The following is an 18,980-nucleotide window of genomic DNA, read 5'->3' on the forward strand; positions in this document are numbered from 1 at the left end:
ACATACGTAATATTCATAGAAAACATGTAATCTTTTTGATGTAACTCAAAATTGAATAACTATTAAGCAATCTATTTTATAACATACGTAAAGCATAACTCATTGCACCTGATTAATCAATAATAATTATCTAATTCGATCAACAGATATCAGTAAACACGTACAATCATCTAATCTGTGTCAGGGATATTAACTGTCTGAACTTATTAAACCTTATCTATAGCTAATCTAAGTTTGTTTAATATTTTGTCATAGTAATTAAAATGTTATAAGTCAGTGTGTTATTGAATAGTAATATGGACATTATGTAAACATGTACAAGATCATTTAAAAAGAATAAGAGCTGAGATTAAGAGATTAGCTCGAAAGCACTTCGAACTGACTGCACATCTGATATATTAAAGACTTTCGTTTAACCGCAGTTTCACCTGTATCAAATTTTAATAAAAAATATAGCCTATGTCTTATTCTAATGCACCAGCTATATTACTGTAAAGTTTCATGAAAATAAATTCAGTAGTTTTTGCGTGAAAGAGTAACAAACATTAAAACTTACAACTTTCGCGTTTGTAATATTATTAAGATATTTAAATTTCTTGATTCATAAATGTTTAGTTTACATTAGTAAACTAAACATTAAAATAGAATAAATGTGAAATTTCTTATCATTGTATAATACAAATAAAATATATTTTATCTATTTATCATATTCGTAATAAATAAGAAGTTACTTCGACTAAACTAACTACAATTTTAATTATTTAATAAGTTACGGAGAAGAGATTAAACCGTAGAGCGAAACTGACAGTTTAATATCCGTACTAAAATAAATGCATATTCAAATGTAGTGCGTTACTTCTTTAGCTACACGTAAAATAACAGTATTAAAAAAATAACAATGTCAACAAAAGTCAAATGAGAGATAAAACATTTTTGATTATTCATGAATTCATTAGTCGGTAAAAGAGTCGTTTCATACGGAACGTATTGTGTACAAAGTGTACCTTGAACATTGAGTTCTTGTAGTTACTAGTTACTCTAATTAACTCAGAGTATTCATAGTTCCTACATTAACAGTACAGACTACGGTTCTTCAGGTATTGTAGTTACTCGTTACTGATACTACAGTTATTTACTGCACATTAACTAATGTACAGTAGTAGGTATACCAAAGGAGATAAGAATTTATATACGTTACTAAAGATCGAAAAACATTTTATCAAAGACATATTATAGATACTGACAAGCTGTGAAATGTAAATAATAAAGTAACGATACTGTAGTAACGAATACTCTTTGGTATAGTATTTATTACGTACTGGTACTGTATTTGTCGTTACTTTTACGGCTCTACTTAGCAATGCCGTAAATGATTCCCAATCGACATGTAATCGGCGTAAAGTCCTTAAAAGCCGTGTCGCCTGTACCAATTGAATGGGTATGACGAAACATCGATTAATTAGATAGTTTAAAACGGAAAAAATAAGCATCGTTCGATCTAGAGTTTCTCAATTTACATCAGTGCATTACTGCCTTAAGTAGTGTAAGCAAAATCATACAGCAATAAATAAAATCAAATCAAAATAACTGTATTTATATTGGTCTGTTACAGACCTACAATCAATTCGGAATGTACTTTGATTGGAGTAGATCTGATACAAATTTTTAGCTTTGTTTAGTTTTAATTTAATTAGCATTTTTTTTAATTGTAAACACGAACAACATACCATCGCGATGGTTATTTCAGATAGGGTAGTCAGAGGTATTGCCAATTGTCGATGTTGTGGTAAACGCAACGCTTGACGTGTTCAGTATATATTTGAATCTACTCAAAACATTTTACACGTATTTAACATTATCAAATTCTAATAAATCTTTATATTATATATATTTATTTTCCGTTACATTATAATTAAAATTTGTATTTTACATTTTTTTATAGAAAAACTTTATACATTATTAAATTAATTCTAATAATGTATAAAGAACAAAGATAATACGTTACATTTCAAAATATTGTAACGTTATAACCAGAGTACCGTAGTATAATTAAAAATGTAATAGTTTTAATTAAAATTACATTAATAAATAATTATTTCGATTCGATGTGTCTACTAACCGTACTAGTAGTATTCAGGTTAAACCCTAACGAATGCAGGACACTCGGGGACTAAGTACTAACGATACAGTGCAGGATATTGCCACATTTTATTACACACAACCGTTTTTTGCATACAACCAAACGATTTACCTACATTTTAGATTTGTTTAATTACAGCTTCCTTTTGTTAATCGACGACACTTAAAATATCTTTGAACTCGCTCAAAATTAAGTTGATACTTTGGGTTACTCCAGTGTTTAAGACAGTTGAGGAAATTATACCATGTTGATTTTGATTTCATGTTGTTACCAATATAAGATATTCTAATATTCTTTAATTCTGTCATTTTTAACCGACTACATAAAATAAGGAGATTCTGAATTCGCCTGTATTTTTTTAATTAAACATATATACTAACGATAGCTCAATGGTCGAAATTCGATCATAATTAATTTAACACTACGTAAGACTCACGTATTTCAGTCCCCAAGGACTAGGAATAATAATCTATTTTCAATTTGACCACAGACCTTAACAATAAACAAAAGAGTATATATTCGTGTATGTATCAAATACATCGTAGAGTAGGTAATGTTTTTTTATTGATTTAGAGTAATTTTTATACACCTCTGTCCGCGCAATTTTCGTGACAAAGGGTCCAATGTGTTTGCTTCACGTATTAATAATATATATTATTATTAATAATAATACTTCTGAAAATTAATTTTACATTATTTTCAATTTTGTTCGCCGTAGATACCCACAGTTAATTAATTCTCTCGTTAATAATACAACAGTGTAACATTTAATACATTATTCATGGTTAGTGTGGAATAGTGAATGGTCTTGTTATGGTTTGGGTTGCTAGGATTCTCGTGACTTGTTATGTTTCTAATCATTAAATTTCAATTTGTTGTTGTAATATGACAATTATGATTATAGTAAACTAACTTCCATATAGTGTCTAGTGTACGTCTCCAACCTACCAGAGATTGTTAATAGCGATGAGACTGCCTTTTGTCACTTTTAATCTATTTTAATTGTGATTTGTTTATTATTATTTATTACTAGCTGTTCCCGCGACTTCGTCCGGTAGTATTTAACTTTAATTAAAAAAAAAGAAGTAGCCTAAGTTACATCAGCTACCTGCCGAAAAAGTCCAGTCAAAATCGGTGCAACCATTTCAGAGATTAGCCGGAACAAATAGACAGACAGACAAAAATCGTAAAAAAAATGTTTTGGTGTGTGTACCGTATTTTTATTCATATGCAAGTAATAAAAAACGGTTATGTCAATATTACAAACAGACTCCAATTTTATTTATATGTATAGATTATTAAGACTTATTATTATTATTTATTTATACATTTTATATTTTTGCAATTCTTCGGTATCATAAGTTAGAGTTACGGATCATACTGACCAAGTAATTACAATTTTAATAATAATAAATTTTGACACGAATATAAAACGACAATTAATTGAACATAATCTTTATTTTATCTTACTGTCAAACGTGTCTTTACGCGCGCCACGACAATACAGCTGCTTTTTGCAATGTGATATTATTATTCTGCCAGCGGCTTCAGTCAGGTTCAGAAACTAATATATTATATTGAAAAGCATTGTACTCCTACAGATGATATTAATGCTACATAACATTATGCTGCTGTAATAAAAAATATAAGGTATAGGATCCTCGTCTACCACCGTCTGTCTTTTCTCCTCTACCCAAAGGTCTGGAAGAGATCGCTAAGCGATAAGACCGCATTTTGACAAACTGAATATTCTGTTTATTGTATTTTTTAGATGTAACAGTAACAAATTTAAAACTAAAAAAGAAAACCTTTATAAAAAACATCATTCAAACAAATGTTCATTTATAATTAATAATAATATTTATATTCATCTGTTTGGTCCACAGATAACTCAAGAAAAAGCGATCAATAAAATGTTCCCGTCCTGACCTTAGACGAAGGCCTTAAGGTAAGTTTCCTGGGTAATTAACCCAAATATGGATAAACTTGTTTTGTTTTTTTACCCCGGATGGATAAAAGGGATGATTTAAATTTAATGTGTCCATCTTTGGGATCAAGTTTCCTAAACGGAAATAAAAAAAAACACATGATAATAACCAGGGAAATCACGTTGCACATAATATGCAAGGCAACGCTTGAAAAGTCTATGTTCGGCTGGGCATATTTATATTCAACGTGGTAAAAACGAAGTTTCAAATTTAAGTAATATTCCCGCAATTGACGTAAAATTTTACTCGTGGCGGTCTTGATATCAAGAGGTAAGTCATTCCAGAGCTTGATAGTCTGAACGGCGAAAGAATAATGAATAAAGCCGGACAAATGAGCCGGGGTATGAAGGAAAAACATTCTGATAGTGCGTAGACAGCGTTTGGTATTGTTCCCATGGAAATGAAACTTACTGCTAATGTATTTAGGATAATTAAGATCGTATAGAATTGAATAGAGTGTGCATAGCATAGGATTTCATGCGGGTGAAACCGTGGGCACAGCTAGTCTATTCATATAAATAAAATTGGAGTGTCTGTTTGTAATATTGATATAACCGTTTTTTACTACATATATGTGAATATAAATATATACACCAAAATATTTTTTTTACAATTTTTGTCTGTCTGACTGTCTGTCTGCTTGTTCCGGCTAATCTCTGAAATGGCTGGACCGATTTTCACGGGACTTTTATTGGCAGGTAGCTGTTGTAATAAGGAGTAACTCAGGCTACTTTTATTTTAGAAAAATAAAGTTAATTTCCACGCGAACGAAGTCGCGGGTACAGGTAGTAATAAATAAAAGTACTACAAGAAGGTCGTCAGATATAAATAAACAAGTACACTTGTCTGTCGGCGTGTTATTATTTAATAGTTTAATCTGTTATTTAAACCGGTTTTATGCAATCAGGTGTCACAACTAAGTACCTATTCATGTCGCCGCGGACACTGATATGGCATCATAGTTTGATACCGTTTAATCATTTCAGTTAGTAGTTATGCAAACATGTACTTGTCTGTCCATTTGTTACTTTTTCACTACTAAACTGCTGAACGGATCTTAACACGTTGACTGTCTCGGCAATATTCAGAAATCTTGTCAAAATGACAATTTGATTTAATCACATAATATTTTTAAAATTAATTTACAGCTTAGTTATTATCAAAACACATAATAATTGAGGTTTTTTAAAGTATTAAAAAGATATTATTTAATTTGAATTATTATAATTATATTTCTTTTGTCCGTTTTGTAATAATATAATATTAAAAAAGTACGAGATAGCAGCTAGTCGGCGTCCTAGAAGAGAACGAGATTTACGAGTTATCTCGTAATTAGCAGTCAACGTGTTAATGATATTTGACATGAATATACATTGATATCGTAAGGAAAGACATAGGCTCTGCATAGACAAAAAACCCGGAATAGAACGAAATTTAAAAATTTTATGCAGACGTAGTCAGCTATTATAAATACCAAAGTTTGTTAACCTTTTAACATTACTTGGCTTGTTATTCTAAGTGTAAGTGACGGGACATGTAGGTCCCACGGTCCAATAAGTATATAGCTGGTAAATATTGTTATGGAAAAACTGGAAATTTTAGGAAGAACTAGTATTTTATTATTATGAAGGGAAGACATAGGCTCTGCATAGACAAAAAACCCGGAAGAAAACGAAATTTTAAAATTTTATGCAGACGAAGTCAGCTCCTGTTATAGATACCAAAGTTTGTTAACCTTTTAACATTACTTGGCTTGGTGTGCGAAGTGTAAGTGAAGGGACATGTAGGTCCTACGGTCCTAAGTATATGGCTGGTAAATATTGTTATGGAAAAACTGAAGATTTTAGGAAGAACTAGTATTTTATTTATATAAATATATGAGTCCAGAATATATGAAGCCAGAATACAATTATTTTCTATATAAAATCCTATGACTTGATGCTTTTTACCATCAGACCCGACGATCATCACGGCACCATTTTGTGACCAGCACTTGGATATATCGAAGTGTTTCCGAGCACTCATAAAATATATAAAATAATAGACAAAAGACAAATAATATACAAAATGGTGCGTCCTGCATCCTAAGAACGAAAGAAAAACGGTTTGAAAATAAAATATTCAGAATTAATGCAAATAATGAGTAGGCTACTCGTGAGAAATGCGTACTTACTCTGTGTGTTGGTATTTTAAATGATTTCTCACAAACAACTGTTTTACGTTTTATTTACCGGATACCGATCCATTCTGGATGAACAATTTAACCGTATTTAGCAAACAGGCTCCCGAACGGAATAGCTCTAACCCACTATTTATACGGTCTATAATTGCTAAACAATTCCATTTGATTTGATTTGACGGCCTCGGTGGTCCAGCTGTTTAGCACACCGCTTTACTTCCGTCGCGGGTTCTATTGCTCGCACGGTGCAAACATTTTTATTCATGAATATAATTATTTGTATCGGTCTAGATGTTTTCTATGTGCAATATGCATGCATTTATAAAACAAAAAATATTTAAATTTTGTAGCGGCGTGGTGGGCCGTGTAAGTGTGCTCCCCCTTTAATATGATCGAGTGCAATGATAGCTGGCTCATCCGTCATACTCGTGCACTAATGCTGCTTGTAGTGGTCTGTTCGAGTTACGGCCACTAATTACACTATTTTCTTTTGACAAAATTGTAATAGCCTATGCTGGTGGTCGTTCTATTCTCCCTGACTTGAATTTAAAAATTAATCTGTATTTTTGTATACAAACAAGCTCATTTTTAAAGAGCTAAGTTTCTTGTTAGTTCTTTTTAGCTCGAAAGCACTCCGAACTGACGGTAGATTTGACATATCATAAAAATCTATAATAGACCTACTTGAATAAAGATATTTAGATTTTGAATTGATTTTGATCTGATTCATAACAACTACTGAAACACGAAAGTCTATTGCGTTACATCACTAATCAATTACATTACGTATAATATATTTAATTCTGAATAGAAAGTATCGTAGTACAAGAGCCAATGAGATCATAATCGCTGGTAATGTGTCAAATATTAAAATAACATTGAGCCTGGTCATGATCAGGGTTGCCACTCTACAAGTTTTTGCGTCGTACGAAAAAGTAATAAAAATTTCTTACCTCGGCTCAATTTTACTCCTCATTCTCGTACATCATGACATATAGGGGAAAGGGAGGAGGGGGGGTGTTATAACAAATACAGTATTTCACTTATTTTATCGAAAGTTGCGTTCTTAATTTCGTATGGGTGGTAAAATAAAAAAATATGACTATTCAAAAGTGCTCATACTATATTAAGTTTATTTGAATACAGATTATTTCTATTTTTATTTATTTTTCCTTAGATGAGACAACTATCGTGATGTTATATTTCTTCTTTATCTCGGTGGTTTAACACACCGCCTAACTTCAGATGGTCGTGGGTTCTAATCCTCGTGCGGCGCAAACATTCAGTATTCATAAGTATGATTGTTTGTGTTGGGTTGTTTTATATGTATATACTTATAATTTGTAAATATATACATTATATATAATTAGAAATAATAAGTTATGGTTACTAGAAAACTGATTTAATACTTAAATATTGTATTTATATCAATTGTATAGTACCCATAACACAAGATCTACTTAGATTGGGACTAGATGGTGCTGTGTGAATTATCATGGATTATTATTATGAAATGCAAAAATCTTGTATCTTGTATCGGTTAGCATCCCTAGTCCTGACTATACCAGTCTCGCTAGACCAAACAAAAAGTGGCCAGACGAAACTCGCCAGACGACCAATGACATTTTTTTCTGTTTTTATTATATTTTAAACGGCATTTTTATTAAATTGGACCACATTAAATACTGATGGCAAATTTCATTGTAATCTTGTATCAACAATTATTTTAATGGTAAATAATTTATTTAAAATCCGCCATTTTTATGGATTGATGTTATTATAAAAATGTTGAGATCTCATACAATATTTAAATGAATTTATTAAATACGAGTTTTTTATGGATTAAAATGGAATGGTGTACCCACTTGCGCTAACGGCATACGCTATGCAGCACCGATTGATAGGATGCGGATGAAGTCAGGTGGTCAAGTATAGAATGCTATTTAAAATTTTCCTTCTGTAGTTATTATTGCAATTATGTATTTTCAACAATTCACACAGCATCATCTAGTCGTAATCTAAGCATGGCTTAGACTATGAGTAATTTATCAGTAATCAACGATTACTAAACCTTAATAGGAAAAACATTAAAATAATCATAGGTCAAATGTCGGGCCAAAGTCCCTTAAACAAACAATATCCAATATATGCTACAGACAGTCCTCTTTATCCTCGTTGGTGCTGCTTTAAAGCCGAAGAAACGGCCGCTAACGGAATCCTGGAATGCGTAGCAGTTGTCACACAACGTACAAAAATTATCGGAAAATTCACAAAGCGACCTCATCGATTGTGGTGATTGTGCTATCGTACAGTGAAGGCTCTGAAGACATTGTGTAGTTTTGTTTATATAATTTAATTTAAACTCCTCAGTTATCTCTAGAAAAACCGTTTATTTCGTCACTTGTGCTAAATCTAACTTTTGTACACACTCAATGCTCCGGTCCGGAGTCGCCATAGACTATACCCATATATTCTTTTAAGTCGTTTATCACTAATACATTACATTACACAGACATCAGAAAGCTTCTGCGCTTGCGGATGAAGCCTGGCTGGCTACCGCTTTGAGTCTTTACGCATACGGCCCCAATGAAAGTCTATGGGGAAAATAGGGTCTAACATATTATACTGTGCGGGTATAGAACCCGCGATCAAAGTAAGGCAGTGTGCTACAATTTCTTGTTAATTGATGCATATAATCTCTCGAGTTTCTCCGTTACCTTGGTTCTGTTGTTACCATCGATTATCGCGGTAAATGGTTAACATTAACGGTCACGGTTCTAGTCAAGTGCCTGCTAAGTGAACTTAGTCAATTATACTACGTTTTTTATGTTTTATTCTAATACAACGGCCATAAAGTATATAATTCATTGGTGCTAACAAATAAATTGATTAATTCATTGAAGTTTCACAAATTAATTAGAAATTATAAGAATTATTGGAAACAATATACACGTTAATATTATAGGATAGTAAAAAGAAAATCAAATACATCGTTACTAAAATAATTAAATTTTATACTTACTCCCTATTTTTGAAATCGGCAATAGTGCTGAAGTCTAAATGCTATATAAGAAAATGCATTCGTCTGTTTTTATGGTATACGCTTTCGGGGCATCAAAGAAACATGTAGTACGAGGGTGAAGTGAGGTCATCACCCATCACCCATCGAGAAAGGAATGAATCACCCATCGAGACGAATTAACCGCGATGGTTTCTAGGAGACACGCGTGGAGGTGGACCTTAAATAGTAAAATAAAAAAGCGAAATATGTCTAGTATGAGGATAAAGTAAATCATCACCCATTGAGACGAATTAACCGCGATGGTTTCTAGAACAAACCGCGTGGTGGTCGAACTTAAATAGTAAAATAAAAAAGCGAAATATGTCTAGTATGAGGGTGAAGTGAGATCATCACCCATCGAGACAAATTAACCATTGAGGGACTGCAAGGAGGAGGAGGTCGACGTTACAGTACATTGGTAGCGATGGGCGTACCATTCCATTGAGATTAATAGTGCTGTTCACCCATCTATAATAAATAGTGGATAATTTTTTCTCCTCTCTCTCAATATCTCAATTTGAGAAATTCCTCCACTATTAGCATAAGAACATTTAATCTCTCTTCATAATATTAGTATAAACTAATTACTTCCCACAACGTCGTACAAGGAGCCACGACGAAAATAATATATGACTGAAGAAAAGAAACCTGTTTATTACGGTCATGTAAAATTATTCTTAAAAGTAATAAAACTGTACCAACAATTTCGGTAGTAATATAATCAATATTTATTTGCATTATAACAAGCCACTTTTAAAGATTTTATGATCTCAATCTTAATGTTTGGGTGTAAAACTTTGAGAACATAAATTATTTTGCAATCAATAAAATCTGGTATAAAATTAATGTCCACAAAATAACAATATACACACACTTATGCGGGTTATAAAATTAGCTAAGAATTTTGTACAGTAATAATTTAAGTTGTTTTGTTTTGGAAAACACGCCCACCTGATGGAAAGTGGTGAAGTCGCATATCGCATATATAAACATAAAAATCATGAATCATGGACATCTATAATAAAGATTATATCTATCTCTATTTTAATAATTATACTTTATTTTCTTATGACTATTTATTACTACTAATTACAATACGATACCAAAGGATATACTGGAATTACCCTTAAATATATTAAAAACATCTGTTAAATATTTTTTACTGATCAAAGCTTATTACTCACTATACGATTACTTGAATGATGAGTGTGCATGGCAATAGTTGATCATGCACGGGATTTTCATTTAATGTTAGATATAGACACCTATATAAATATACATTGTAAAGATTCTGGTTTTTAAAAAAATATATGAGTCATTCAATTGAGTTTCTTGCCAGTTCTTCTCAATTGGATATATATACTGAACTGGATGATAGGAAAAAAATTATAATATAAGAAATTGAACGTTCATAAGCGGCTAAAATGTCCTACATGAATAAATGATTTTGGAATTGAATATGAACTTGTAGAATAGAAGAAAATATGGACATAGAGTGATGTCTATGATTTTTTTCATGTTTATATTACTCTCATCTTTACAACTGATAACTAATTTATTATTGATACTACCTTGATCAATACCCATGAATGTTGTACAAAATTTAAACCATCTGCCTGTCAAAAATGTGATATTATTGAACTAGTTATATGTACCCAAAGGTTACAACGTTACTTAAGAGCAGATGATAGTTATTTCCAGCATGTAGGTGCAAACAGGTGAAAATATAACTGGACTGTTATTTGACTACTCCTGAAGTTAAAATATGCATCTGTTAAATTTTAATAATTAAACAGAGGTCTTATTCCATCTGGTTTGTAAATTAATCGCTTTCTTTTGTGACCTTTGCAGGGTCGCTTCTTGATGTGTTTATATGTAAGTTTATATGCCGTTGAAAATATTTATTCACTTTTTATTCGACCAGAAGTAATGTATAATAAACATAAATACGTGTAATATGGTATAAAATTTGGTCTTGTAGCGTAATAAGCTCTTCCAGGTAGCCTTTGGGTAGAGGAGAGAAGACAGAAAGTGGTAGGTAGCGCAACAATGGACTTATGTAATTTTTTAAGTTGTTCTTATTTTAATTGTTGTATTTTCTTTAAATTATCAATATTTTTGTATAAGTGCGCATATTGAGAATTTGTACAGCTCGCTTAACTTAAGTATGATATCAATAAATGAGTATTTATCCAATACATTAAATATATTAATACAAACAAATGCATACATACACATTATATATAATACATAAAAGTATTGAGATCGAAGTAATTATGTAACACGCAATATGGAACAAACTAAGCGGAATGAAGGATGACAGAATAAGAATAGGTTACTAGTGACATTTAACAGAGTTCTTAAAACGAGTAGTGATGGTGTGCAACAAATAGAGGATAGAAGTGAGTTCTACACACGAACGGCTAATACAGAAAAGTATTTTCTGTAGAACGACAGTTTATCTCTGAAACTAACAATCGGTTTTTAAAAAACCTTTTTCAACAGTCATCTGAAACTGCTATGCACTTTGTAATATCGGTGGTACCATTCAAGTTACCACTTACCATCCGGTGGACGGCGAACTTATTTGCCATTATAGTCACATAAAAAATAGTTATTAGTCACCGTTTCAATTGGATGTATTTTCCCACACATAATCAAATAAGATCGTTGTTTGATATCCAACGGTCACGTCGCCAGCTAGCGACCGGTGGGGTTAATTATATAATTAGCTAGGGTAGGGTAGGGTGAGAAATCGACCTGGGAACACCAGCTGGGAAATGCTAGGATTAATGTCATAATTTTAAATTTATATTGTACACTTTTAATTTACGTGCATGACTTATATTAATTGTCTTTTTACGTGTGTTTGCCTTTTATACGGATATAATCAAACTGTTGCTATGTGTTAGCGAAATTAGAACTGATTGCGATTTTGTAAAATTGTAGTCTATCTAGTTATATTAATTACTGCTTTACAATAATTGTAGAAAATAAATATTATCACCTTTTTGTTTATGTAAAAAATGTTTTAGTAATAATCGTTCAACTAAGTCATAAGAAAATAAACTATAATTATTAAGTAGAATAATCTTTATCCAAATATACTTAATATAAGCACTTTGGAATAGTCACATGTTTTTATTCTACCACTCATTCGGAACCCAGGCTCATCACAAGAAGAACGTGGGTGTTGCTCTTTTAAATAAATGTTGTTCTAAGAAAATTCATTTAACAAGGATTAGGCCTGCGATAATCAAACATAGAAATCGCTACGCACTCAATCTTTGTTCAATCAGATAACATTATCAACGCTATGAATTTAAGATAGATTTTTTCTACAAAAACATTATTATCATTTAAAAATTCTCTAATTTATAAAGAAAGTGTTTTGAAAAGAGGTTTTTAACAAAAGAAATCTAACTTCCTGAAAGCTGATTCAGTATTTTCAATTTCATGGCACCTTACATAATAATAGGTATATAAACCCAATCGCTGATTAAAATGTTAACATTAATCACTTCAAGTGAATGGAAGTTTCAGTTCTACATAGGTAGGTGCCATTTACGTGCGCTAAAGGTTGGTTTGCGTGTCAAAAATCACGGAAACCCGCCCTTTTAGAGGGGTAAACACCATAAAAGGGTGGGTCATGCCACCCAAACGGGTTGACCCCTAAATGTCCCCATTTCTATTGTTCTATATATGGTATAGGTGTTACGTTGTAACCCTTATTAGTTTTTATAGTTAGGTATTTTTAAAATATAGTTATGATATGGGTAGGAATGTAATCATTGTAATGATTAATACATTAAACCTTTTATTCAACATCTACTTATTATAGATATTGAACTGTTGTCTGCAGTTTTAAGCTGTCTTTATTGTATTTCGAATTCTATAGCTAAAATGGTTATGAAAGAGGTTTCAGTTTTTCTATATATACCGGTATAATTTACAAAATGGAATGATTTGTTAGAAAATACAACTTTAGGACTTTGTTTGAATTGTCCATTAAATTAATACTGTAAAAGGATTTATTAGTATATTATTTGTAATATAATAGAGAAACTACAAAAATGACTCAACTAAAATGAATGTGTTTCTTTCATTTTAGTCTAGTAATTTTTTAGTGTGTAATGTAAAAATTTATTACATTATAATTTGGATGGCACTATAGCTTTACTACCATTACCCCGTTAAAGAAGAATAATATATCTAAATTGAAGGTACAGTTTATACACAATGATGTTTACGAGAATATTAATCTTATTTTAAGATAAAAGATTAAAAACATTAATGCCAATTACCAAAGGATTTCACCGGTTTTAGGCGATATATTTATTACATCAATAATTTTTGTTTATAGCCTTTTTATAAACAATATATTTGCCTTAAAATGAAATTACCTATTTTATTTCGGACAATATTTTTTATTTTTTTATTGCAGTTCCATATTCAAGTAAAATTATTACTTTTTTAATTCTCATAACACGCACAATAATAAGTTAACGTTTTAATGGTCTTTGGGCAAACGATAAAAAATAAATTCTTAGTGACCTATATAGTACTTACATATGAAAAAATATCTTAAATATTTTTGATGTAAAATTCGAAAGTCTAGAAGCAATTATCAATACAAAAAACAAACTAAGGTTTCACGCAATTCTGCATCTACGATTACTGTTCTAAAAATCATGTAAAAGTGTAAAAGAATATGCAAATTTTGAAATTTTTAGAATTAGACTAAATTTTGGTATTCGTCGATGTTATATTTTTAATAGCCTACGAAATGCAAAGCTGTGTTATTTGAACTAAACATCAAATAACTTTTTAATCAATTTTTTACAATAATACTATACTTTATTATAATTATCTCTAAGGGAAAAAGAAAGCAGAGTGTGAAATTGCAGTATAGATACAATTTCCCAAGCTATTAATCTCGATTATGTGAAAAAGTACAAATGTACATTGTATCGATTTAATTTGTACTTCTTCAAAAAAGTGTGATATATAACGATATTTTTATAAATATAGTAACTATCATTAAGTCCAAAATACGCCAACATGTTTTTAATACTAGTTATTAGCACGTTAATTACAAAAAACAATATTTCTTAAAACGAAAACCAGCACTTAACGGAAATGACACGGAAAAGAAAAGATTTACGTTAATTCACGTTAGCGACATATCAAAGTCACCGGGTATCGTTTGTTTTTTTTAAATTAGTGGTTGCCTTGACAACGGGCTAACAACAAAATTATCAAACCACGGCTACAGTAATTTGAACCTTCTGTGGAAGAGTTACAGTTCTATTCTGATGGTGACAGTGGGTGGTTTGTGAGTTTGAAATATTTATAGGCAATAGTAAGGATGGATTATTATGAACTGAACGAGCGCGATTAGACATAGAATAATATTATATTATTTATACGGTGTGTCAATCACTAAATGTCGTATGTCTGTCAGTATGAACTTTTATTTATTAACTATTTATCCTTCAAATTAATTATTCATGGTTCTACGCATTTAGTAGACTATGAACTAAATTTCTACCTTTAGATATCTTTGTATAATACAATAATATGTGCACATAATTATATACATAAAGGTTAACCCAATTCAAATTGGGGTTATGTAATGATATTCGGTTATCGAAAAAAATTAAAAAAATGTTTTGTTTGTTTCAGAGCAACTGATATCCATGACATAGCCTGTTCACGCATGTGGTAAGTTTCTCTCTAGGCATAAAAGTAAATAACTGAAATACTGCTAGTCTATATACATTGTAATATTATGTGCCTCAATGTGGAGATCAAATTATGGGGAATTATATTAATAATAATAATTTCTAGAATTTAATATATTACAAGCATCGTAATAATTGCAAGTTATAATTGTTTTAAAAGATACATAATAAGTACAGGCTCATGTCGTCACTGCTACTCTTAATTCAATCCGTTACAATAAAAAAATCAAAATATTGCAGTATTTTGAAAAGTCTATAAACTATTATCAACTTTAAGGCATTATAATAAATGAGATAATAGTATGTACAGAGCAGTTTTATGAAATGCAGTAAATATTGTACTGTGTTATGATACGGAAATTTGCGGTTAACCGCGTCGCTACCGGTGATGTCTACAGAACGGAAACATTTACAAATGGTAGTTTTATAAAGAAGTTTAGTAGAAAAAATTGTAGCATCAATGTTAAAATAATTTGTTCACCAATATTAAACAGTGTTTTAAATCTTATATATAAAATTCTCGTGTCATAATGTTAGCTACCATACTCCTCTGAAACGGAATATTCAGTTGGTCTGAGAATCAGCTATTATCTGTTTTACAGACTAAGTGATAAGAGTTGTCTCCCGCTAACATTTTTAAAAAAATTTTTAGACAAATTTTTTGTTTGTCTTATATTATGTGGCATTAAAAATACATTCAACCCTATATTTTCAGTATTCTATCGCCAATATCTTTTTTAATTTATATAGCAAAACAACGTTTACGGGGTTAGCTCATAATTATATAAAACATTATCTGTTTCTATCGAAGTTACATAAAGAAATTAAGTTTACAATAATATCAAATCGCATACAAAAACGCACCTTTCGGCGGCTTACGCATGTATATCTTCAATCAATTAATCAAATCGTTATCACTATCCATCCAGTCGTAAACCGCTATGCCACTACGCTCTGATCTGTAGAGGATTGTAATGGGAACTAGTGACTCCATTACTAGCAATCATCATGGCACCTTGTTAGGTCGACCTCCAGACAGTTCTCACTGGAAACCACGTGGTTAATTCCGAGTGATTTCATCACAATAGGCTAACTGATCTGACCTCATTCTCATCATATCATCCCCCATTAAAAGCGCAGGCGTGGCACCATTCTATTATCATATATTTAAAAAAAGCTCTCATCTACTATATATACACATACATATATTATACAATTAACCACTATAACTAATCAATATCAAATCAAATCTAACACACAAGTAACAAAGGTATATATAAATATAATTTTATTTATACTTTCATTCGTTGTTGTTGTTTAAAGAAGATATCAAGCAGAATTAAGCAAGAAGATATTTTTCAAGATAAGAAAAGAAGATACCAAGAAGATCACACTGCGTCTTGGCACTGGGAGAATTCACAGGAGTTTGCAATATACCCGTGAATTTCCTGATGCCTCAACCTAGTGTGGTCACGCACATCGTGTACATATAGAAGAATGAAGAAAGAAAACTTTAATTATGAATATTGCCTATTTATTTCAACAAATTATTCATGAATGTTAATAACCAGATGACTCGCGCAACTTTGAGTCACAATTTACCAGTTTTTGTAAATGAAGTTAGGTTGTACCTATTACTACCCTATTATTATTACAATATTTATATTATTACTGTAATATTCTCTTATATGTGCTATTACGAAAAGGCCTTTATCTCAAACAAAAGTAGCCGAACAATCAGGTAGTGGGTAGTGAATTATAATTAATCTATAATTATATTCCAATTATTTCAAACTACAAACTTCTGCAATGAAATGAATTTATAAAGTAACGTTGGATCACAATTGTCCAATTAAAACGTGTATGAACAAAACAAGATACCAACAATGCCAGTGTCAACACTAATTAGGTACCAGTCACTTAGCTGGTGTGTGAACATATCTACAGTCAGGGCTGCCAACCTTACAACATTTAGCCGTTTTTTCCGGACTACTCTAACGCTGTTGGCCGCAGCTGACTTTTACAACTTCAGTTTGATGCAGCAGATGGCACTTCAAACCCGCAGAAGGACTTATGGAACGGCTGAAGGCCAACTCCTGCCTGACGGATACGACTTTAGTCTTAGGGCACCGCTAGAGGTTCGAACATCGGCTCACGCCATCGTAATCTGATCCCCGTATGAATTAGATAGGGTATTGATCGGAGGGTCCCGTAATGTCATTGCCATATCGAAATCACTATGGTCAAACCTAAAAATTTGCAGATTATGCCAATCTGAAGAGGAAACGGCATTACACATCTTACGTGGTTGTAGCCCACTCATGCATCAACTGAATTAAGGAAATATCTCCTTTGGAAAGTATACAGTCTATTCTGAGGAGTTAAAAATCATCACTCCTAAGAATATCCTTCAGTTCAACATTTTTTTGATCATTTTTTCGATGCCCGTTTAAATGAAACGGGAGATCGATCGTAGAATTTTTAGCCATGTACGAAGGACTAACACATAGATATTGGCTCAATTTGGCTTTGTAATCTGAGAGATATCCGTAGCTTAAATTAGAAATAGAAATAAAGTTAATAAATTTTGAATAGTATTTTTTTTTAAATTCTACCACTCATTTGGAAACCAAACTCATCACAAGATGAATGAGCGAGATGCTTGTATGTTGCTTGTTTAAGAAATGTTGTTGGATTTTACACTTTTAAGATTTTGTCTGAAGACAAACTGCCAAATAGTTAAGTTAATGTTCACAATAGTAAATGAATAGTTACGTCAGTAACAAAATAAATCAGTCATAGTGATCAGAGCAAACCAATATCTACAAGCAAAAATCTCGTACATATTTGTTCGAGGATGAAAATGTTCTCGTACCGAAGCCAACAATCTTGTACCTGTTTAAGTATTGTCGTATGGTTAGCATCCCTGCCTTCAGAGTAACATGTCGCAAGTATTGTACGTATTTATGTATCTACCTAGCTTAACTATTATGAAGCTAAAGCGGTTACTAACTTACTAGTTTTTTTATTGAAATGGCAAACATGCTGACGGTCTACCTAGTAAATGATAACCGTCACCTATACGAATAGCATATGAACAGCACAGCAGAGATGATATCCTTACATTATGCTCCCGGTAGTCCTGATGAACAGGGTATCAAGCGTGTAATTCACTGGTACTTCTCACTTTAACGGGAACCTCAAAAATCTCAAAAAATGTCGGTTTTTGACCGACAGAATTTTTTGAGATTGGTTCCCAATGATGCAATGATATCAATTTCAAAGATTTTTAGACTGAACATAGACAACAAAAACTGTATTTCCTTACCATAATACCTAACTTACTTCATCTACATTTATACTTCTTTTTAAAAGAGAATGAAACTGCGCGTTGAGAAGCGACAAAAGATTCTTCCCGTTTAAGTTATCGACCATTTCTTTCCCTTCATCTCAACTCCTATAAAAAAAGTCAAAAGTTCCTCAATTGACAGACAGCCCGTATTAAATAGCGAGGATGGGGTATCTAAAATTAATAGTTAAATATAACTAAAAATTTTAGTTACCCCATTTATTTTGAAGTAGAATAATAATTCTACTTCAAAATAAATTAACGTATAACGTCCTGTAGAAATGTATTCAGTTTACAATTTATTGTCATTAATCAATTTTAAAAACAAATCCATTTTTTATCAGTTACTATAAGTCGTAATAGTGCATACTATTCAAGAATCATTCTTATTTAATGTTCTTTGGAAAGATATTAATAATTATATATTATGCTATATATAATCATTATAGCATTACACTATAGCTAATTATCATATTATTATCATATAACACGGTAAGCCGTGTGACTATTATGTACATA

General features: G+C 31.4%; 1 protein-coding gene across 5 annotated transcripts in view; it reads left to right on the forward strand.

Annotated features, from left to right (window-relative positions):
- The window catches only part of LOC131853982 (ras association domain-containing protein 10), a 127,009-nt gene that overhangs the window by 88,467 nt on the left and 19,562 nt on the right, over positions 1 to 18,980 (forward strand). For all 5 annotated transcript variants that reach the window (XM_059205090.1, XM_059205092.1, XM_059205091.1 and 2 more), the window contains 2 exons: positions 4,027 to 4,088; positions 15,054 to 15,092. The gene's annotated coding sequence lies outside the window, so the exon portion shown is untranslated. The remainder of the gene's footprint in view (positions 1 to 4,026; positions 4,089 to 15,053; positions 15,093 to 18,980) is intronic.

The sequence above is a fragment of the Achroia grisella genome, unplaced genomic scaffold, assembly GCF_030625045.1.
Source record: "Achroia grisella isolate CSIRO2021 unplaced genomic scaffold, CSIRO_AGI_Agris_v1 utg918, whole genome shotgun sequence".
NCBI classification, from domain to species: Eukaryota; Metazoa; Arthropoda; class Insecta; order Lepidoptera; family Pyralidae; genus Achroia; species Achroia grisella.